The 23,575-nt window shown below is 46.9% G+C and overlaps 1 protein-coding gene across 8 annotated transcripts in view; it reads right to left on the bottom strand.

Annotated features, from left to right (window-relative positions):
- Nucleotides 1–23,575, bottom strand: part of ZFAND6 (zinc finger AN1-type containing 6) — an 87,263-nt gene that overhangs the window by 39,237 nt on the left and 24,451 nt on the right. Inside the window, exon 1 of one of the 8 annotated variants that reach the window (XM_053272802.1) lies at nucleotides 22,797–22,899. The exons of 5 other annotated variants lie outside the window; for them this stretch is intronic. The gene's annotated coding sequence lies outside the window, so the exon portion shown is untranslated. Of the gene's footprint in view, nucleotides 1–4,010; nucleotides 4,423–22,796; nucleotides 22,900–23,575 lie in introns of those variants that run through there. 2 more of the 8 variants (XM_053272805.1, XM_053272804.1) reach the window with 2 other exon arrangements.

Genomic DNA, 23,575 nt, shown 5'->3' with positions numbered 1-23,575 from the left:
CACTGACATGTCCCCCAGACTATGGGAAGCGCCTATATTGGGCAGCAGCAATATAGGAAGATGCTGAAAGGCATCATCTCATACTGCGTGGGAGGCGGCAATGGTAAACCGCTCCTGCATTCTACCAAAGGAAACTGTGCATCAGGGCTGTGGCTGCCACGAGTCGACACCGACTCGACAGCACAACATTATTTTAGGCTAGGGCTGGGCAAACTCCAGCCACAACGATGCGATGTGCAGTTCAACAACAGCTGGATGGCCAAGCTAGTGGTTAGAGAGTTGGACTAGGACCAGGGAGACCTGAGTTCAAATCCCCACTCAGCCAAGAAACTCACTGGGTGACTCTGCGCCAGTCACACATTTCTCAGCTTAACCTACCTCACAGGGTTGTTGTGAGGATAAACATAACCATGTACACCCCCCTGGGCTCCTTGGAGGAAGAGCGGGATATAAATGAAACAAATAAAATAAATAAAGCATCTCCAACCACAATGGCCATTGTGGCTGGGCTGGTGAGGATGGGACTTGTAGCCCTAATACATTTAGGGGCCCCAGGTTCAAAACCCCTGCTAATTATTATTATTATGCTAATTATTATAATATGCTAATTATTATTGATTTTATTTAAAATATTTCTATCCAGTACAGCTCGGGGTGACTCACAACAATAAAATAGATACGATGTACATTAAAACTAATAAAATTAACCAAATTAAGTAAACAAGTTAAAAGTCCAGGCTAAAACCACAATCAGAAGTTTCAAATTAAAAGTTATTTAAAAAGAGGTAAAAATTGAGAATTATAAGAACTAAAAACTAAAGAACCTACCAGATATAACCAAAGATGGGACATAAAAAGCTCTTTTAAAAGATGTGTTTTTAGTTGTTTTTAAAAACACCGAAGGAGCGAGCATGGCAGCTGCTTTAGACTATTTGCCACTCCCAAATCAGAATGTATTAAAGACCAAAGCCCAGTTCAGACATTATGTTGGACGAGTGTACAGATGTCTGTCATCTATACATGTGTATGTGTGAATGACTGTACTTGTGTTCATTTTAAGAGTGAACTCAGATACAGGCCCTTCAAATCCATGGTACAGATAGGAATTGCACTTCTGGACCTGCGTTCAACATTTGAATGACTGTATCTGTGTACATATCTGTACCTGTGTAGACTGCACACTTGTCTGAGGGTTGAACATAATGTGTGAATGGGCCTCAAGATGCAACATGGATACAGAAATGGATATAGAGTGGATACACCCAACACTGGAGTTGAGGGGAGGCGAAGAGGAGGGCAGAACTGGAGACCTGGAAGAGCTGATTGGTAATTAGCAGAACACAGCCCAACCCACCCTGTCCCCGAAAGAAGAGTGCATGCCATCTTTGCTTTGCCTGTGTTGCCCTTGGAGAAGCAGAAATTACTAGGGAGGCAGGACGACAAGAGCATTTGAAGCCCCTTCACCTACAACTTATTCTAGGGAGGTGTTTCTTCTACATACGCCTTCGGGTCTGTAGTAGATAGCAAATGGCTTGGTGACACTGAAGCAGTAATTACTGCTTGCACTAAGGTTGAGTGCAGCTGCAACACAGATTAGACAAACACAGGCTTGCGGATCAAAGATTATAATGGCTATAAAGCAGAACACGTCAATAACGTCGGTTAATCTCCGACAGAAGATACCGACGGCAAGAAAAAAAAACATCTTTTAGACGGAACATTCCTGACAAGCAGCAAGGCGGGGGGAAGGAGTCCCTCTCTTCTGCAAAAGGCTTTCACCGCACCCTGCTGCGTATCCAAGCGGCGTTCAAAAACCAGGCCGCTCCTTACGCTGGCATATCACAGTAATAACCAAAAATGCCACGGACTGATAAAAAGGTGTCACGAGGCTGTTCGTTGGCTTTTTAAAAGGCGTACCATTTCAAACAAACATGAAGAGGAATTGTAAACAAACACAATCTAAATGATCATGAACTGAAAGGGTTTCCATGTAAGTGTCAGTTTGAAACGCAAAAGGATGCACGACAAAGCCAACCGTTTTTGAATTGTTCCGAGCATGTTACTTTCTGCTGAAGCACCTAATAGATGCACCAAGGGTCTGAAAGTCTAAATGCAAAAGTTCAAATGCAAACCCCTTCTGAAGACTGTCAAATTATATTACTCCAAGGGTTCTCAAGTTTGGGTTAAGATGGGAGTTACAGGCCAACATCACTGGGGGACCAAGTTCCACATCACAAGTCTGGGAATCCTTGTACTTCTTGTTCCACTGAGGAGAGCAGAAGTAAAAATCATCTCTTCTCTATTATATAATTTGAAGAGATTTTTCGTGGGTGTGTGTGCATGCAATAGAAAGCCATACTTCCCAATTCCTCTACAGATACCAAATCTTTCATACACAATCCTGCCACTGAAATTAGCTGAACTAATTTTTACAACTTCCCCCCCTAAAAGTGTAAGGCTTGAATCGTTTTTTTGTATTTTTTAGAAGAAATTCTGAAAATAATCATATTTTGACTGTTATTGTTCTTAACAAATTAAGACTCAATTATGTCAATCATTCAACAGTGAATTGCTCAAGAGAAGCAGAAGATATTTCTTGGATTCAAATTTACTAGGATTCAAATCTACCACATATGCTAATTATTCAATCAAATGAATGTGAAGTTGAAATCCTACAAGTTTCAGGCTGTTCTTTTCCTTCCCTTTTGCAAGCCCATTAATAAAGAATTCTATTACATATATTTAATTTCTTGAACTGCCCTATGTGTGTGTGTAGTGGATTAAAGCCTTTGTCTCAGAGAAAGCTCACATGAGGGAAAGAAATGCTGAATCATCCCTGCTGAGCTGTCTGGCTAGGCTTCTCTTAAAATGATTCTGTATTATCAGTAGGTTCAAAATGCTGCCACCACCTTTTGTCTACTCTCTGGGCTTGGGGTGGGAAAACCCAGAAAAAACCTCTTAATTTGGCTCTTGGACAAGTACAAAAATCTTGCACGTGCGAGCCTAAATGCGGTGAGAAAACTGATAGCTGCTGAACATTTGAGGACATGTTTGCACCAGAGAAATCCCCCCTTGGGCCCCCCCTTTTCCTGAGTTAAAAACCAACTTGGAGAGGCTTGTAAAAAGAAAAGAACTTTTTTAAAAAAAGGTTTTATTCAGTTACTACAGACTGCTTCCGTCTGAGGCTTCTAAGCTTTCTTAGATACACTCAAAATACCTAGTAAGTTACAAAAATAGGTTGTTTTAATGCATGCTTAAATGTTTATAGAGTCTTTTGCAATGCCCTAGGTAGGATGGGCGTAAGCTAGTTATTCTTATTTTAATTACATTACAGGTAAAGAATAATAGAACAGGAATATGCAAAAGCACACACCAAAGAAACAGAAATTCTAACACAAACTCTTACTAAACCACTTTTTCCTGCCCTAAACTTCTGAAGCCACTAGCCTTGGTTTCCTTTTCCCTTGAACATACTAAACTCCTGTTGAGAATTCAAGCTTCCTTCCCTCCTGTCTTTCAAGGATCTGCAGTTATTCTCCTGCAACCAGCCTCCATGGCCATATGTCCTCCTGTGTACCTCCAGCCTAGCTTCTTCTCTCAAAGAACTCCCTTCTTGTTCCCAGAATTCCCAGCAACCACCCTCTAGGTCCCATCCACCTGGTGTACTGATTGGCTGACCTGGAGTTCACCAGTCTGTCTGTCGAGACAATGGTTCACTCCCTGTTAACTCTTTAGAGGGAAGGGGGAGGCTGATCAGTGTGATCTACGCAAAATGATGTTGCCTGGTCAACGACGAGTCTCCTCTGCTAGTATACCAATAAGTTATTCAGAAGCTTAAACTGAAAAGGCTTTTAATTGAAATCTAAATTTTAATGTGTTTTATTTGAGATTTTATTTGTTTAATGAATTTTAACTGTTTTATGTTTTAATTTGTACACTGCCTGAAGATTTCTATAGCAGAAATACAGTAAATAAATAATAAATAAATTAAAGTTTTTTTAAAAACTTACATTTGCAGAGTAATTCTGGTAAGTGCAAGAAGCAGAGAGAGATGGGAGGAATTCTACTTTCAGCCCAGGATCTGAGAACTGGCCATCCAAGGATAGTTTCTGAGCTAATTCAAGTCAGCTTGTCTCTGAAAGAAGTGAACTTCAGCACACTTCGCTGACAACAGGAACTGCCTTACTCCGAGTCAGATCATTCACTGATCCGTCCAATCCAGCACTGTTCACTCCGACTGGTAGCACCTCTCCAACACCTCCGGCATTTTCTACTCCCCCTACCCAAAACTCTTTGGCTGGAGAGACCAGGGAGTGAACCCAGGACCTTTCTCAAGATGAGAAAAACAATCTGATCTTCAGATTCCATACGCTAGGGTCTGATTCTGAATGCAGGGAACGACACACCTCCTGCTGACAATTGTATTCATACCCACTTTTCCAGCTAATGAAAGAGCTCAGTGATTTACACACCGTTTGGCAAGAGGCCAGTTTCCTACTGAGTCATATCTGTACACATTCAAGCTGGGTAGATAGGTAACACCGGAGTAACCTGTTAGCTAGTTAGGAGTAACTAATAAGAAGAATCACTACTGAGTAGGAGGCTAAGATTCAACACTTCCTAGGGGTACATGCAAAGTTCACCCTATCCTATGCTTTCAACCCCGAGGAAGTAAAGAGGCTGCTTCTTCCTTGACGGCTACTCCCTGCTTTGAACTCAATCCAAATCTATGAATAGGAGGGGAGAAAAGGGAACTATTTTTAGAAGGGAAGGCTGGACCGAAGGGGAAAGAACCTTGACTACTATGCTTATGATGATGATGCTTATTTCGAAGGACAGCCTTCAGATTCTGGCTGTTGTATCCTAAGTGAATAACTTCGCAACTAGTCCCATAGGGACACCACTGGTCCATCGAGCTCACTATTGTCTGCAGAGACTGGCAGAGCTTCTCTGGGATTTTGGACTGGGGCATAGTTCCCAGCCCCACCTGGAGATGCTGGGGAGTGAACCTGGGACCTTCGGCATGCAAGCAGCAGATGCTCTTCCACTGAGCTCTGGCCCCATCCCCAGTGCTCACAGATAGTCTCCCATCCAAGTGAAAACCAAGGCAGACCCTGCTTAGCAAAGGGGACAATTCATGCTCGCTACCACAAGACCAGCTCTGGGGTTGAACAGCAGCCCCCACCTACCACAAAAGGCATCTGAAACTGAGGGGGCTTTCCCAAAGCACTTGGCAACACAGCACAGGAATTTGCTCTTTAGACACATTGGGGGTGTGGGGGGGGAAGCAAGAATTCCACTAGGTTTTTAAAGTTGGGCAGAAGATAGACTCGGAGCTACAGGTAGATCCTTGGCTGGATGACAGGAGATGGGGAAATTCCGCTCCCCGCTCTTTTCTCCTAAGCCATCAACCTATGTGCCAGAAAAGGACTCGAGGGAAGAACAGGAATTGGTGCCAAGCACAAATCATGGCTGGCTAGTGAGCGGATTCTAAGTTTAGGGACTCCTAGGTATAGCCAGAATACAGATCATGAGAACATAAGAACAGCCCTGCTGGATCAGGCCCAAGGAAGCCCATCTAGTCCAGCATCCTGTTTCACACAGTGGCCCACCAGTTGCCTCTGAGAAGCCCACAGGCAAGAATTGAGGGCATGCCCTCTCTCCTGCTGTGGCTCCTCTGCAACTGGTATTGAGACGGAGGCTGGAGGTGGCCTATAGCCACCAGACAAGGCCCCTGTGTGTTTGCAGACATACATAACCCTTAGCTTCTTATTCATATAGACTGGGTATTGTTAGAGGATAAATTTGAGATGGCACAGGATCCAGAGGTCGTCAACAAACCTTAAGAGGACATCTTTACAGATGGACTCCTCAGAAAGCCTCAGTAGGCAGGATCATGCAGGAGAAGAGTCCTTTAAATAGCCTAAACCAGGGATTCTCAGAGCTGGGTCCCCAGATCGTATTGGACTTCAACTCCCATAACCCCCAACCAAAGGCCACTGGGGCTGGGGATTATGGGAGTTGAAGTCCACTAACATCTGGGGACCCAACGCTGAGAATCCCTGGCCTAAACTACTGTATTTGGCCACCTAATGATGCAGCAGGGGAATGACTTGAATAGCAAGCCAGAGGTTGCCAGTTCGAATCCCCACCGGTACTTATATCAGGCAGCAGTGATATAGGAAGATGCTGAAAGGCATTATTTCATAGTGTGTGGGAGATGGCCATGGTAAACCCCTCCTGTATTCTGCCAAAGACAACCACAGGGCGCTCTGGTCGCCAGGAGTCGACACCGACTCAATGGCACACTTCACACCAGGCCTGCTCAACTCTGTCCCTCCCCCCCCAGCTGTTTCTGGACTACAACTCCCATAATCCCTAGCCACAGTGGCCAATAGCTAGGGATTATGGGAGTTGTAGGCCAACATCTGCAGGAGGGCTGCAAGTTGAGCAGCCCTGCTTTACACTTTACTTCACTGTATTCACCCAAATAGAAGACAACCCCTTTAAAAATATAGGTTACATACATTTTACACCTGTATTTACTCAAGAGGAAGAGGACTCCAAATTTAAGATGACTCCCTGATTTCTAACAGCAAAGAACTTGGGGGGAAAACTAATGTTGGATTCAGGTGAATATGGTATTTAGACTTTTAAAGACAATAACCAGCACTGGACCTAGAAACAGACTGAAAGAAAATGTTTCCTGGGAGAGGTGTTAGCTCACTGGCAGAGCACTTGGCCTGAATGAACAAGGTCCCAGGTTCAATTCCTGGCAGAGAGATGCTGCCAGTCAGTGTCGGCAGCATTGAGCTAGATGGACCAATGTTCCGACTCGGCAGAAGGCAGTTACATTTGTTCATTAGGTTCCTGTCTTAAGACACAGACCCAGGCTCAACAGCAGCAGCCTTTACCAGCCTAAGAAATCCTTCAGCCTGAGCTACAAAGATCTATTAAGTGGATCTGCGGCCTGACAGCTACAATGCCTTGGACAGCAAAGCGATGGCATAATGCATCACCGTAACACTTCAGACTCCTGCCAGAAATTGCCCATATTTCACATTTTGCTTTACAGAGCATAGTGGCAGCATGCAGGAGGAAAATACTACACAGTTAAGATACACACTCGAGGGAAAGCATGTAGTGAAACAAGGAATTAAAAAAACACACAACTCAAGACCAATGACGGGCATCTTCAGGATCAGTACGTTTGCGAGCCGATACAGCGTAGTGGCGAAGTATATAGGCCAGGCTGTCCTTGGTTCAAAATGTTCCGTAGTGAACTCGGTGGGCAATTTTAGGCCAGTCACATTCTAACAGGCTCAACTTCCCATCTGTAATAGGAGCCTAAGGTGCTTTACCCCAGGGCTTGAAAAACCCTAAGTGCCAAGCAGCCATGGTGCCTAGACTAGAATATTCGGAGGCAATGTCCCCTGTTAGCAGGGATTCCCAGATGTTGCTGACCACAACTTCCAGCATCTCCTCCAGCTGCTGTGGCCTTTGGCCGGCCCCATCCCCATCAGCCAGCCCACTCCCCCTATCTGCATATGGAATCCTCACTGCCCAATCGCCATGTTGCTTCTGTTCTGTTCCTTCCATTGGTAAAGCACTGTGTGGGCGGGGCCTGCCACGTATGACCCGTGTGTCTGTGTGGGCGGGGCCTGCCACGTACGACCTGTGTGTCTGTGTGTACACACACACACACACACACACACACACACACACACACACACACGGCCAGGCACAGAGCATATGCGCCTCTAATTCTCCCCACCTGGCCGCCTGCTCCCCGCCGCCATTTCCTTCCTCCCCCCACCCACCACTGCCCTTTCCTTTTCTCCCGCCCGCCCCGCCTTCTACCCCCTCCAGTCCCACCTGCTCCCACCTGCCAGCACCTGCCGGCACTGTCATTTTCCTGCCCGCCCATCTCCACCATGGTTTCCTTCAGCCAGCCGCCGTTTCCTCCCTGCCTGCTGGCTGCTCCTACCTTCTCCGCCCAGCTGCAGCGCCGTAGTTTTCCCAGCCGCCTGCCGCAATTAACAGCAACACGGTTTTCCTGGCCACCCGCCACTGGCTGGCTGCCTCCACCATTTTCTTTCCCCTACCCGTCCCCATCACTATCCTATCCGGCAGCTCTCCAAACTCTCACGAGAGCTGCCACGCATGGGATTAGCCACGGGTATGCCTTAATGAAGTCATATATAAAGGCGATACTATCTGGCCCGAGCACAGAACATCTGTGCCTCTAGTTCTCCCTCATTCTCGGCCCTTCCCCCTCTTCTTCCCTCCTCCAATGTTTTTTCTCTCTGGCCGGCCGCCTGGCCAGCCACCCCCCCCCCCCGCTGCCGGCTGCTTTCTCCCCCCACCCCAGTCGCCTTCTTTCCCCCTGTTGCCGCCGCTTTCTCTCCCTGCCTGCCCACCCATTCACTGGCCTGTCTGTTGGCCTTGTCATCACTTTCCTCTCCCCCTCCCCTCGCTCGCAAACTCTCACGAGAGCTGCCACACATTAGCGATGGGATTAGCGACGGGTACGTCTTAGAGAATTATATATAGATAGAAGATATATAGATAGAAGATAATACTACATATGATGTAAAGGTAAAGTTGTGCTGTCAAGTCGATTTCGACTCCTGGCACCCACAGAGCCATGTGGTTTTCTTTGATAGAATACAGGAGGGGTTTACCTTTGCCTCCTTCCACGCAGTATGAGATGATGATGCCTTTCACCATCTGCCTATATCGCTGCTGCCCAATATGGAAACATAGCAGTGGAGATTCGAACCGGCAACCTCTTGCTCCCTAGGCAAGTTACTTCCCCACTTTATTCCCCATCCATGCATCTGATAAAGGGGGTTCAGCCAATATCGAATAACAGGATGAATGACTGATCAACCAGGCAGATTTTGGAGACTGATACAGACAGAGAAACTCCTCAGTGTAGCAGGAAGAAGGGAAAAAAAAACACCTAACTAGGTAATGAGCAACACTATGCAAAAACTTGTTGACACAGAGGATGGCAAGGCATAAATAGAGGTCAAGAGTCCCACGTGCTGTTGCAGCACATCAAATTAGTCATGATCTGAAAAAGCAAGGAGTCACATCAGATAACGAGGCAGAGAGAATTGGCTTCTGTACTGAATTGAGGGAGGGGGGGCGGGGGGGGGAATGCTCCAATACAGTAGATAAATTCTCAGCCACAGTAAAAATCTTGTCAGTTGAGCCGCTTTCTTTGAGAGGTCATTCACAGACCAGCTCTCAACAGAATCCCTCAGGTTTGACATAGTTGATTCATACACATGCCGCGCAGGTAGCAACGGCCACCTTGTGTAATTTAGCACCTTGGTTTCATGCGGGAGAGGCCTTGGTTTCTTCATTGGCCCAAGGATGAATTGCCAGAAGGTCCATGTTGGGGGGAAAGAGGTTTCTAGAATGTGGTAAAAGGAGTTTCATGTGGGAGCGGTTATTGCCTCAGAATGACTCTCAGCGGGAATCTCTCTCAGCCCTATAGGAAACATCGGAAGCTGCCATATACTGAGTCAGACCATTGGTCTATCTAGCTCAGTATTGTCTTCACAGACTGGCAGCAGCTTCTCCAAGGTTGCAGGCAGGAATCTCCAACATCTGCAGTCCTGCTTCTGGTCCCACTGCCTACTGAGCTTCGGCGGACGTCAGGGCCTTCCTGGTTGTGGTCCAGGTCAGTATGCCCTCTAAGGCGTGCGCATGTGTGCACGCTCACAAGCTTTTTGAAGTCCACTCAGTTAATTTTAGATCGTGCTCAGGTTTAATAAGGAAGGCCTCATTCTGAAGGCACATGAGCACACACTGCCTTGATACTGCTGCCCAGAACAAAACTAATTCCGCACACAGATGGAAAAAAATTGGAGAGAACACTGATCCAAGTGGTTGTGGAATGAAAAACCTTCCAGCGTCTGGTGAAGACCCAGCTCTGTAAAGAAGCCTTTGGGAATGATAGTTTTTACCCTTGTATTTTTTTTAAAAAAAAAACTTTATTATATCTTGATTTTCCCAAAAGGAAGAGGACTCCAAATATACGACAACCCCCCAGTTTCTAGCTTCAAAGAATTTGGGGGAAATTGCCTTGAATTCAGGTAAATACAGTACTGCAATTCTCTTCTGTAAGACACTGACTTCCCTAAATAGTGGAAAATTTAAAAATGGGATACAAGATTTCCAGATTTAATTTTTAAAAATGATTTCAAAGTGACTTAAAAGCCATGTACAGGTGGCCCTCGTTATCCACTGACTTCCCTCTTTCCCTACAGTGCAGCATCCGATGTGACACAGTCACATCATGAGATTCCCTATACCTGCTCCACATCACTGGCTGTCCCCATTATTTGGGGGAGAAACACACGAAGTTGCATCATGTCATTGTACATGAAGCTCCACATTACAGGGAGGAAGGGAAGAAGCTTGACACCAGGCGAGTGGTGTTTTGGGGGGCTACCCTGTAGCTGGTGTAGCGTGCAGTTAGGCTCCAAGGGCAATCCCAAGGTTAACGGAATCAGGAGGGTTACCACTTTTTCTAGGACCGTAGCCATAAGCAAAGTTTCAATAATATATTCTATATAACTACTAGCAAGAGATCATCTACTATAAAGCGGTATTTGCACAAAATCCTTCAATATACTACTACTACAACAAATATTTATATACCGCTTTTCAACAAAAGTTCCCAAAGCAGTTTATATAGATATAAACAAACAAACAAACATGGCTCCCTGTCCCCAAAGGGCTCACAATCTTAAGAAGAAATGTAAGGGAGACACCAGCACCAACAGCCACGGGAGGGATGCTGTGCTGGGGATGGATAGGGCCAGTTGCTCTCCCAAAGCGCAATAAAGAAAATCACCGCTTTTAAAAAGGTGCCTCTTTGCTCAGTTAGCAGAGCAAAAAATGATTTTTAGACATCATTACAGATTCCATTACCAACATAATTTGCACATTTCAGACACTATCCGTACTATTTAAGGGGTTTTTTTTGGGCGGGCGGGGAGGCCTCATAGTAGATGATGTCTTCCCAGTTGGTATACTGTATGTAATATCACCTTGAAAATTTGCTTATGGTAACATACCTGATTCTGTTACCCTTGGCATTGCTACTGAGCTAAACTTTCTATAAAAGACGCAGAGAACTTCAAAAGCATCTCTCTCCTTAAGGGAGGTCTCTATCCTGCGTTCTAAGCACTACAAAAACCCAATACAGCCTAACAAGAGTTCTTGTTTATTATTTACAATAAACTGTGGATCCCACTGCCTCGCTCTGCAAAGTATACACGGGAGGGGCTCACGGCAACCCCAACACAGTAAAACAAGACATGCAAACAAAACAGAGCAAACACAAACAGTAAAACGACAGATACAAAAAGCTTTAAATAGAATCCCCCACTGAAACCGACCTGCCTTAAGTGCCTGCTTAAAAGCAGAAAGTGCGGGGGCCTAAAACCATGTCTCTGGGAAGGTTATTCCACAATCTGGGCATGGGCACCTATTAAAGCCATTCCAGTGTACCTTTGAAAACACAAACCCTTTTATACTGACAACCCAAACGATCTAGCAAGCTGCTTAGCCGATTTGAGAGAGGCTAAGATAAGGAAGTTTTTATTCTCATTTTGTCTCTTTCCCAATAATTACACTCATTTATACAAACGCTTTCCCCCCATTCTGTCCTGATCCAACTGCTTCTGAGCAGTCCCACTGGATAATACCGCAAATATTAAACTCCAAAGTCTAGGACACTATGGTTGTGTGTGTGTGTGTGTGTGTGTGTGTGTGTGTGTGTGTGTGTGTGTGTGTGAAAGCACTTTCCATGCAGCCATTTACCCAGAACTTCAGCTGTGCTGCAATCATCAATGAACAGAGTGATATTCAGAATTTAATACCAGTGGAATTTAGCTCAAGCGATTTGCGTTATTTGACACCGCTGGGGAAGGTTGTTGCTTGGGGCTTCCCGGAAGGTATCTGGTTGGCCACCATGGCAAGCTGGATTGGACCTCTGGCCCAATCCAGCAGGGCTGCTCTTAAGGTGGTTGTAAGCAACGTGATTTCTGTGCAGCAAAGGACTCCTACTGGAATCAGTTTTGTGCCCCTGCAAAAGGAGTTTCTTCCAAAGCACACTGGGCAACTTTACAGGAATAAAATGAAGCCTCCTGTCATGGGCACTAAAATGAAGACTCCAGCCCCACCCACCAACTTAGTTTGATGCTTCTTGTTTCGTCTTATATATTGTAGCATCTGTGGATGGGCAGAGCTCAGGGGCATAGCCCCTGCACAGCATGCAGAAAGTTCCAAGTTCCCTCCCAGGCACCTCTAGGTAGGGCTGGGAGAGCCTCCTGCCTGACACCTTGGAGAGATGCTGCCAGTCAGTGTCGACAACTGTGATCTAGATGGACTAATGGTCTGACTCTGCAAAAGGCAGCTTCCTATGCCTGTCAGGATTAGCAGCTGCCAGCATGAATGCCGGGAATATATTGGCAATTCCAAGCAAATGGTGAATGCCCCACATTTCAAGACACGCCATTAGGTGGCTGACAACAGATTCACCGGTGAGCCAGCATCCACTCGACCGAGAAGTGGGGAAGCTGCGTATTTATTTGGCATCTCTAAGATTAGTCCTGGATTGCTGGCATCCGTTCGAACTCCTGCTTCTCAAGGGCAGAACACACCAGCACTGATTACCCGATAACCTCCTCTTTGGATTCTTACTGAGTCAGAGCCTGTGTGTGCTTTACAAGTTCCTGGATGTGGCAAGTTTTCATCTGGCAACTTGGTGTTCCCCAAAACAATACACACAATCAATGGCACAAGTCCACTGGCACCCAATGGAGCAGGTTTAAAAACAATATTGGAAATCACCTGCTACTCATCAATGCCAGAGGCTGCCAAAAACAAAAAACAAAAAGGGTGGTGGAGCAGAGTACCTCATTTCCTGTTTATCTTCCTCCTCGGGCGGTGGCCTAGTTATCCCTAAGATGGCCAGCCATGCCTAGGTTGTGCTGCTTCAGACTGCAAGGGATGTGTCTGCAGCCTGAGACGGTACCCGCGAGGCCCAGGTTTAAGAATATAAGAACAGCCCTGCTGGATCAGGCCCAAGGAGGCCCATCTAGTCCAGCATCCTGTTTCGCACAGTGGCCCACCAGATGCTGCTGGAAGCCCACAGGCAAGAGGTGAGGGCAAGCCATCTCTCCAGCTGTTGCTCCCCTGCAACTGGTACTCAGAGGCATCCTGCCTCCGAGGCTGGAGGTGGCCTATAGCTCTCCGACTAGGAGCCATTGATAGACCTCTCCTCCATGAAGCTATCCAAACCCCTCTTAAAGCCATCCAGGTTGTTGACTGTCACCACATCTCGTGGAAGAATTCCACAGGCTGATTATGCGTTGTATGAAAAAGTACCTCCCTTTGTTGTATCTAAATTGCTTGGCAATCAATTTCATGGGATGACCCCTGGTTCTAGTGTTATGTGAGAGGGGAAAGTATTTCTCTCTCTCCACACCATGCATGATTTATCTTACAGGAATATCTTACAGTGCTAGTCTCCCATTCAGATGCAACCAGGGCAGACCCTGCTTAGCTAAGGGGACAAGTCATGCTTGCTACCACAAGACTGGCTCTCCTCCTCGATAGTTAGCAGTCAGTTCTTTGGGGATATTTTTATTACATTTCATATCCCGCTCTTCCTCCAAGGAGCCCAGAGCGGTGTACTACATACTTAGGTTTCTCCTCACAACAACCCTGTGAAGTAGGTTAGGCTGAGAGAGAAGTGGCAAGCCCGGAGTCACCCAGCAAGTATCATGGCTGAATGGGGATTTGAACTCGGGTCTCCCCAGTTTTGGTCCGGCACTCTAACCACTACACCATGCTGCCACCCTTCAGAGAACACTTCCAGGGAAGCCTACAGCCAGACTTAAAGCAATGTATTAAGAAAGCCAAACAAGAAAGTTGGCAAGAATAGAGCAGCGGAGAATAAAACCAGCTGAAAGAACATTCTGAAGTGCCTGGACAAATAAAAATCACCTGGTAATCTCTCTCTCTGCCTGGTGCTGAAGAGACAGAATAGTTGGCGACTAGTAAACATCCCTAGGCAGCCTAGACCAAAGTTAGGGCACCCTGACCGGAAAGGCCCCCTCCCTAGTCATCACCATTAGTCTAACTTCAGATGGTGGGGGGATCTGGAGGAATTCAGTAGCATTTGAAGCCTATTTGCTAAAATTGTTTTTATACATATAAAATTCTTGGGAATTTCCCAATTCTTGGGGGAAAGGCAGGGTAGAAGTGTATGGATGAGGAGAGCTGGTCTTGTGGTGGCAAGCATGACTTGTCCTTTTTGCTAAGCAGGGCCCACCCTGGTTGCATATTAATGGGAGACTAGAAGCGTGAGCACTGTGAGATATTCCCTTAGGGGATGGAGCCACTCTGGGAAGGGCAGAAGGTTCCATGTTCCCTCCCTGGCAGCATCTCCAAGATAGGGCTGAGAGAGATTCCTGCCTGCAATCTTGGAGAAGCCACTGCCAGTCTAGGAAGACAACCCTGAGCTAGATAGACCCTATGGCCTGACTCAGTATACGGCAGCTTCCTATGTAAATAGAATTCTGAATTCTGGGACAGCTTCCCACATACAAAGCAGGTGCTCTGCCAGTGATCCATGCAGCTTCCCATAATGAACTGGACATAGGGAGCTGCCTTATGCCGAGTCAGACCCTTGGTCCATCTAGCTCAGTATTACTTACACTGACAGGCAGCGGCTTCTCCAAGGCTTCAGGCAATTGTCTCCCCCAGCCCTGCCAGGAGATGCTGCCAGGGATTTGAACCTGGGACCTCCTGCATGCAAAGCCAGTGAGCTTTGGCCCCATCCCCTAAGGGGAACATCTTACAGCCCTCAGACATAGTCACCCATCCAAATGCAAACCGGGGCAAATCCTGCTTAGCAGAGGGGGCAATTCGTGCCCACTACCGCAAGACCAGCTCTCCAGCAGGGGTGGCTTGATTTCTGCCAAGGTGTCATTTCAGCCCTTCTCTCTCGGCACACCGACAGGCCCCAACAGAGTTTGGGAACGGCGGTTTTAAATCACCCAGACATGGCTTTTGTTGTGTGTGTGTGTGTGTGTGTGTGTGTGTGTTTGCTTTTGCGGCGCAGGATGTGCGGCGAGAGGCCACCAGCCAGCCCTCTGCTTAGCAACCGTGAGGATTCCAGGCCCTACACTTTGATCAGGACTCAAAGTTCAGAACTCGAATGGCTTGTGGACACAGACACACAGACACACGGAAGGAACTGCCCTGAAGGAGAGCTCGAGGGAGGTCCTGTGCAATACGCAAGCAATAGAGACCTTTGGCGCTGCATTTCTAAAACATTGAAAATTCAGGAAAAACAAGATCAGCAAGGTTTGCAGAAAGCTATAGGACGAGCAGCAAGAGGAACCGGATTCCCACCCCCGACTACTTCCCATTCAAAAAGTGTTTGTTTTGACCAGCACGGACGTACCGCTTTGGAAAAAAGGTCTGCTATGTTTTTAAACGACATTCCTCTATGGGGAGGGGTAGGTACTCTTGGCTCCCCAGCGGCTGTTGGACTACAACTCCCATCACCCCAAGCGACAATCTGTGATGGCTGGAGAGGATGGGAGTTGTAGTTCAACAGCTGGAGAGCCAACGTTGCCTACGCCTGGACAAAGAAGTTCAGAGTCACCCAACAGATATTCCCAAGGTAATTTATTAACCCCTAAAGCGCAGCAGGGAAGTGACTTGATAGCAAGCCAGAGGTTGCCGGTTCGAATCCCTGCTGGTACGTTTCCCAGACTACGGGAAACACCTATATCGGGCAGCAGCGATATAGGAAGATGCTGAAAAGTAAAGTTGTGCCGTGGAGTCGGTGTCGACTCCTGGCGACCCCAGAGCCCTGTGGTTTTCTTTGGTAGAATACAGGAGGGGTTTACCATGGCCATCTCCCATGCAGTCTGAGATGATGCCTTTCAGCATCTTCCTATATCGTTGCTGCCCAATATAGGTGCTTCATTTCCCTGCTGCGCCATTAGGTGGCTTTTATTAACCCCTACTGAAGACTTAAAATAAAGAAACAAATTTTCTTTACTATGTTTCATAGTCGAGATTCAGGTACATCTGCTCTTTCCAACAGGTCTTTTAAGAATCGACACACTTTTCTGTTGACGATCTCTCTCTCTCTTTGGAGTCCAACCTTTACTGTTCTATATACAAGACTTTCATGACCAAGATTTCACTGTCCAAGGGAACTCACATCCTGGAACTTCATCTAGAACTCTATGTGCCATCTTTTAGACTCTGAATTAGTATTTAACTCTTTGTTGTGTGCCACGTTGGGAATGGTACAGTGGGAACTGGTGTCCACCGTATGTTTCTTTTAGATTGTGAGCCCTTTGGGGATAGGGATCCATCCATCTTATTTATTTATTTCTCTGTGTAAACCGCCCTGAGCCATTTTTGAAAGGGCGATATAGAAATCGAATAAATAAATAAATGATATAAAATAACATAAAATAATAAAAAAAATAGTAATAATATTAACAGAACTGCCTACCAACATTCAGCTATTAGGTATGTTCATTTTGTAGCAACTAAACAAAGAATTTATGTTCCTGCCGAATGAGCGAGCCATTTTTATTGGAGGATATGGAAAGGAATTGTGACAAGTCACGCCTGGCACCTGAACTGATCTCATACGTTATGCCATCTTAGGGCTCGGTTGATTCATCACCACCTCATTCTGCTACATGCAGTATTGTCTACTCTACACAGACTGGCAGCGGCTTCTCCAAGGTTGCAGGCAGGAGTCTCTCTCAGCCCTATCTTGGAGATGCTGCCAGGAAGGGAACTTGGAACCTAGATGCTCTTCCCAGATGGCTCCATCCTCTGAGGGGAATATCTTACAGCGCTCACACTTCTAGTCTCCCTTTCATAAGCAACCAGGGTGGATCCTGCTTAGCTTAAGGGGACAAGTCATGCTTGCTACCACAAGACCAGCTCTCTTCCCAAACCCCTCCTGTGTTCTACCAAAGACAACCACAAGGCTCTGTGGGCGCCAGGAGTCGGGATCGACTTGACGGCACACTGTACCTTTACTTTAGTTTTGCCTGGATGAGCAAGGCAAGCAACTCCCTGGCACCTCCATGCACACTGCCTTACGTCCCAGGATGGAAGAAAGGTCGAGTATAAATGCAAGAGACACAATTATGGCAGGCCTCACTGGTACTCCGAAGTGGTATAGTCGCTACCTCATCTGTTTGTGAGGACTAGGGCTGCGGCTGTACGGTTTTTGGACCCTGGCCACAGAACACAGGGTCTACTCACCCGGCCTGCTCACACAAAGTCAAACCTTGTGTGCCTAGAGAATCATCATTCCTTCCACCACTTGCAAGCCTCAGTAATAGATGGACAATAGATCAGGTACGTTCACCAATAAGGAACATAACAAGGAACGTTTTTAAGCAACACAGAGAGTCTCTTTGCATGAGCTTGAGCAAAGCCTCCCTCCTCCAAGCAGCACGGACAGAGATCTCCTAATCAACCCAGAAGCACGCCTCCTCCGTGCATCAAAGATTTAAAGCAGGATTAAATGCAAGAAAGCAAGGGTTTTCTGTCTGGCATGGATCTCGGGATCAGTCACTTGGCATGTTGTTGGAATGACAGCACTATCCATTTTCCATGTTTCTGGACCACACAAAAGTATTTGTCCTGCCTCAAACAGAGAGTCCCCAGCCATGCCAAGCAAACGAGATGTTGATCTGCTAACTGGGCAAAAAGGCACCTTTGGAAGTAGTGACTCTTTTAGGTTTAGCAGGGGGAATGCAACTGTCCCTGTTCAAGCCTGAAGAGTCCCCTCTGGTGGTGGTTGCTTGTTTTTAAGACTGGGAGGTTTTGAGTGGGGTGCTTCAGGGCTCTACCTAGAACCCGTTACTCTTCAACATTTCAATCAATTTCTTAAATAAAAGGAATCGTCATATTTGCTGAGGACACAAAACTAGGAGGGAGAGTTAACATTTTAGAAAACAAGAATACAATTCAAAATTGAGTCCAGGGTGTTTAGAGAGTGCCAGAAGTTGCTGGTTCAAGTCCCCACTGGTACTATATTGGGCAGCAGCAATATAGGAAGATGCTGAAAGGCATCATCTCATTCTGTGCAGGAGGCGGCAATGGTAAACCCCTCCTGTATTCTACCAAAAGACAACCACAGGGCTCTGTGGGCTCTAGGAGCAGACACTGACTCAATGGCACACTTTACCTTTTACCTTCTTTGCCATGTCACCTACTAAGATCATCTGGATCATCTTAGGTCTGGTTATGGTTGCCGCCAGCTCGTTTGGTGGCAGCTCAGGACCGGGCCTTCCCTGTGGCTGCCCCAGGGCTTTGGTATATGCTCCATGTTGAAATAGGAGCATCTCCTTCTCTGTTTGCTTTCCGGAAGACCCTCAAGACGTCCCTGTTTTCTCAGGCTTTTAACTGAAGATGTTCAAATTTAATCACTTATCTGTGATCTTGTTTTATTATTTTTGCAAATTTTAACCGTTTTGCACTGTTTTAATATTGTGTTTTTAGTTTGTACACCCCCTAGAGATGTTGATATCAGGCAGTTTAGGAATAGGATAGATAAAGTGACTGTGATAGTGTGGAAAACTGGGCTGAAACTTAACAAAATTCAGCAAGTGCAAGGGCTGAATTTGAACTTAGCCAACCTGCACCCCCCACCCCCCAAAGAGCAGCAAAGTTGTGGAACGGGGGATGCCTCGCCAGGCAGAAGCTCATGGGGAAAGGATCTTGGGACTGCAGATCAGTCACAAGCCGAACCTGAGTCAGCAGTGGGAGGCAGCTGCAAAAAAGGCCAGTGTCATGTTAGCCCACATGCCGCACTCTTGGTTCCCAGCCACGCAAAGCAACCACTCCACTTTATTCCTCACGAGTCGGTCCCCATCTGGAGCACTGCGACTGGTTTCTGGGCACCACCCTTTAAGAAGTATGCCGACAAATTGGAACAGGTTCAGGTCAGGAGGGCAACGAAGATGGTCAGCGGTCTGGAAAACAAGCCCTAGGAGGAGAGGTTGGATGAACTGGGCATGTTTCGCCTGGAGGAGAAGTGTCTCGGCGGGGACAGGAGAACATTCTTCACATACCTGAAGGGCTGCCACACAGAAGAGGGCAGAGGCTTGCTCCACAGTGTGGAACGAGATCCAACAGGCTTACGTGCCGGATAGGTTTTTACTGAACATTTGAAGCCGCTCCAAAATGTGAGAGAGCAGTTCAGCAATGCCACCAGTTACCTGGGGTGAGGCCAGTGGGATTTCCCTTGCTGGAGATCTTAGAGCAGCAGCATAGGCAGCTGCCACATACTGAGTCCGACCATTGGTCCATCTCTCTCAGTCGTGCCTGCACAGACTGGCAGCGGCTTCTCCAAGGCTGCAGGCAGAAGTCCCTCTCAGCCCTGCCTTGGAGATGCTGCCAGGGAAGGAACTTGGAAACTAGAGGCTCTTCCCATAGAGGCTGGAGAGCCATCGGTTGGGGATGCTCTAAGCTTTGGTTTCCCTACATCGCGCAGGGTGTTGGGCAGGGTCAGGGTTCTCCATTGTAAGGCCCGGGGGCCAGGGGTGGCACCCATCAACCCTCCGTAATTGCCTATCGGGCCGGAGAGAAGCGTCAGTCAAAGCTGGATTCTCTGCCTGGTCCTCTTGGCACGATGCCGAGGCGATCATGCCCACCCTGGGGTACTGCACTCGGCCTGGGGCACGGAGCGGAGCTTCTTCAAGGGAAACGGAGCCCTCCTGAGCCCCTTGGAAGGCATGCACAGAGTGAGAAATCGCTCACACAATGAAAGGGCGGTTTGGGGGTGGTGGTTGCTGAACAGGCCCCTGCTCGAAAAAGAACGAAGGCCACTGATCCAGGTGATCCCGGCACCTGCCCCAAACACCAAATTCAACCTTTTGAAGAAGCTTTGTTACCGGAGTTTCTCTTTGCTTTCTGTCTCTCTAGGAACCATGATCCTAGCCACTGTTTCAGTACTGGATTCAATATGACTCGCAATACTGCACTTTGCCCAGGGTCAGGAGCAGTAATTCTAATTTCTAATTTTTTCTAATTTCTTTCATCTGTGTGCGGAATGAGTTTTGTTCTGGGCGGCAGGATCAAGGCAGTGTGTGCACACAGGCATTCAGAACGGGGCCTTCCCGATTCAACCTGAGCGGGATTTAAAACGAACTGAACGGACATCAAAACAATTGTGAGCGCAGGCATGTGTGCACGCCTTAGAGGGAACATTGGTGAGGAGGGGGGCCTCCTTCAAGGGAAACAGAGCCCTCTTGAAGCCCTCTACCATCTTGGAAGGCATGAAAGAGAGAAGGCATGTGGCGTAGTGGTTAGACAGTTGGACTAGGATCAGGGAGACCCGAGTTCAAATCCCCACTCAGCCATGAAACTCACTGGGTGACTCCGGGCCAGTCGCATATCTTACAGCCTCACCTACCTCGCAGGGTTGTTGCGAGGACAAACATAACCTTGGAGGAAAAGCAGGATATAAATGCTAAAAATAAATAATAAATAAGTGTAGCCCTCTTCCCAGTGCTTTCCCCATAGAGTTCTTGAGCAAGGACTCCCATCTCTCCAAGGGTCGTTCCCACCCACCCCCCTCCGCCCCCGTCCAGCACTGAGAAAAGCACAGTACCATGTGGAGATCAACACGGCGGGAAATGGCTCTCACACTGAAGAATTTTTGCCAGCTTGGCCCCCACTTGAAAAACAGTGAAGATCACTGGACCAGCTGACTCGAACTCTATGAAGAAATATTATTTTGAGGAAGAGGACAGCATCATTTATATGCCGCTTTTCAACAAAAGTTCCCAAAGTGGTTTATATAGAGAAATAAAAATAAAGATGGCTCCCTGTCCCCAAAGGGCTCACCATCTAAATAGAAACATAAGACAGACACCAGCAACAGCCACTGCAGGGATGCTGTGCTGGGGCTGGACAGGGCCAGCCTTGGCTTTACAAACAGCTTGGACTGGAACTGCACTTAGGGAGGAGAGTTGGTCTTGTGGGAGCAAGCATGAGTTGTTCCCTTTGCTAAGCAGGGTCCATCTTGGTTTGCATTTGGATGGGAGACTACATGTGAGTGCTGTAAGATATGCCCCTCGGGGGATGGGGCAATAGCTCAGTGGAAGAGCACCTGCATGTTTGGATGCAGAAGGTCCCAGGTTCACTTGCTGGCATCTCCAGGTAGGGCTGGGTGAGACTCCTGCCTGTAACCTTGGAGGCCCACTGCCAGTCAGTGTCGACAATACTGGGCTAGATGGACCAAGGGTCTGACTCGGTGTGGGGCAGCTTCCTACAAACTCCATACATATATAAATGCTCCCGCAGGTTAGACCAAAATCTGCTCTTGCCTTTTGTAAGCTTTGCATTTTAAAGCTGAAGTTGCATCCAACACTGACTAGTCAAACCAAACAGACCCATGTGGTCAGCAACTGCGTGGTTTGGGGAAAGCTACTTTGGGGAAGGAATAGGGAGCCCACCCCACGAAGTGGACTGTCAACAACAAATCCCTACCACTCTATTGCCTCTGGCTTGGCAACTGGGGGCCAAAGGACCCTCCCCAAGGCCCTCCTCATGCTGTGCTCAGCATGTGCTCCAAACAGTTGGCGAAAACAGCCCCTCTGGCTTTCACCACATCAGAGAAAAACTACACTTTATCCATGAAATGCCATAAGCATTTTTCAATAAGAAGAAGGTCTCATGTGTTTAATGGTCTTCTTGACATAGAGGAGAGGGTTACACTGTACAGGCACCAAGACCTGTTGTTTCCAATATACTAATCGGCAACACTGAGTCATCCAAGGGAGAGAGATAGGCTCACTCCTCCAGGACACCTAGAAAGCAGTTAACATTAAGATTGACCCCCTGAAAACACAAAACCACCAGCCTCCCCTCCCTCCCCAAAACACACTCCACAGAAATTGCACACAGTTTTTATGTCAATATTGACCACTTGGTGTACGAAATGTCATTCTTATACCAAAGAATTTCACAGAGACACAACTATAGCTTAGGGTTAGGAAGGTCTCATTCAGGGAAGTCACTATTTCAAAAAGGAGCACATGCATACTCAGGAATGTAAAACTTTTAAATAGTTTCCCCCAGAGCCTGCTACCACCAATGCATGAGGGTCTACAATGGGTTTTCGCAGGATTCCTCCAGACCTTTGTAAACAGGCACATCAGAGCTTATGTTTATCTGTACAAATGTTATCCAAACTTAAATCCAGACCAAGAAAACACAGACACACACAAACACACGGAAAGCAGTTGATGCCATCATTATACATGCCAACAAATGCTTCCTCGGCTCCTGCACCATCCCGTCTCATCAGAACCAGAGAAGTTAAGAGGTTAAAAGCAGATCAAAGAGTCTTAGGAGCTGCAGCGTCCTACGAAAACAAGATGCAAGAACCCACCCTATTAAAAAAACCATTCTCTTCCACAAAATCCACTTTTCGGAACGCAAGGCAAGTTTAAGCTGGAGAGGCATGAAAAAATAAACTCAGTCAAGTTTTCTCCCGACACCTTATTTCCTGTCCAGAGATCCCCTTTTGTTCTGCTTCCCTGCATACATTTTAATATCCTGCCAGCACCACAAACATGAACAATGGCAAAATCAGTCACAAACACACAGACACAACTGCCTTTGGGTCAAAGTGGGAAAAAGAGAAGCAGAACCAGAGACACACCAAAAAAAGAGAGAGACAAGAAAAAGAAAAGAAATCCTACCAACAAAATCTGCACAATTTTCTGTTTGCTTCACCCCAGATTAACTTCACTTGAAGCTGGACTCCAGCACAACCTACCCTGAACATGATGCCCCGCCTTCTAGAAGGCGACTGGCTGGACCAGGGAAACTCCACCCCAATTATGAAGCTCACATTCCTCATTGGCAAAAGCTAATATCCATTATTTAAAGAACTTTTTCCTTGCTAGCAGGTTAGGTTAAGCAGGTTAAGACACCCTGAGCAAGCTGGATTCTTAAAGAAACAGTACAGAGATTTAATCGTGGCAAAGGGCAGCATTCAGATTGGTGTCAAGAACGGCAGACACACAGGGTCTGGACTTCCTCCCTGGAGCTGGGAAGGTCAGCAAAAAGGAAAGCATGATCAGCACGAAGGCTCTCCGACGTTGCAATTATACACGTATCAAGGAAGGTGCAATAACCTTACCAATCACATGTGTGAAAATCGAGGTCAATCTATTATTAGAGAGCTAGAGGTTATGGGGAACTTTGCAAACTGGGGAATAAAAAAATAAGCTGCTATGTTAGTGCATCTGCTCTTGCTTATTTTAAATTATAGGGTCAGTTTTAGTTAGAAGCCTCCAGAAAAATGTAAAAACATGGTCGAGTGTTCTATGACTGCTCCTTTTACCCTGACCACACACCAAATGTGTACTTAAGCAATCGCCCAGTCTTCAGACAACTGGTTTAAATGGCTCTCTTTCATATGGTTGAGAATATGACTCGGCAAAAATGACACGGTTCACCCCACCCGTATCTCCCA

Source organism: Hemicordylus capensis, chromosome 10, assembly GCF_027244095.1.
Source record: "Hemicordylus capensis ecotype Gifberg chromosome 10, rHemCap1.1.pri, whole genome shotgun sequence".
NCBI classification, from domain to species: Eukaryota; Metazoa; Chordata; class Lepidosauria; order Squamata; family Cordylidae; genus Hemicordylus; species Hemicordylus capensis.
This window is presented reverse-complemented; position numbering and strand designations above follow the sequence as displayed.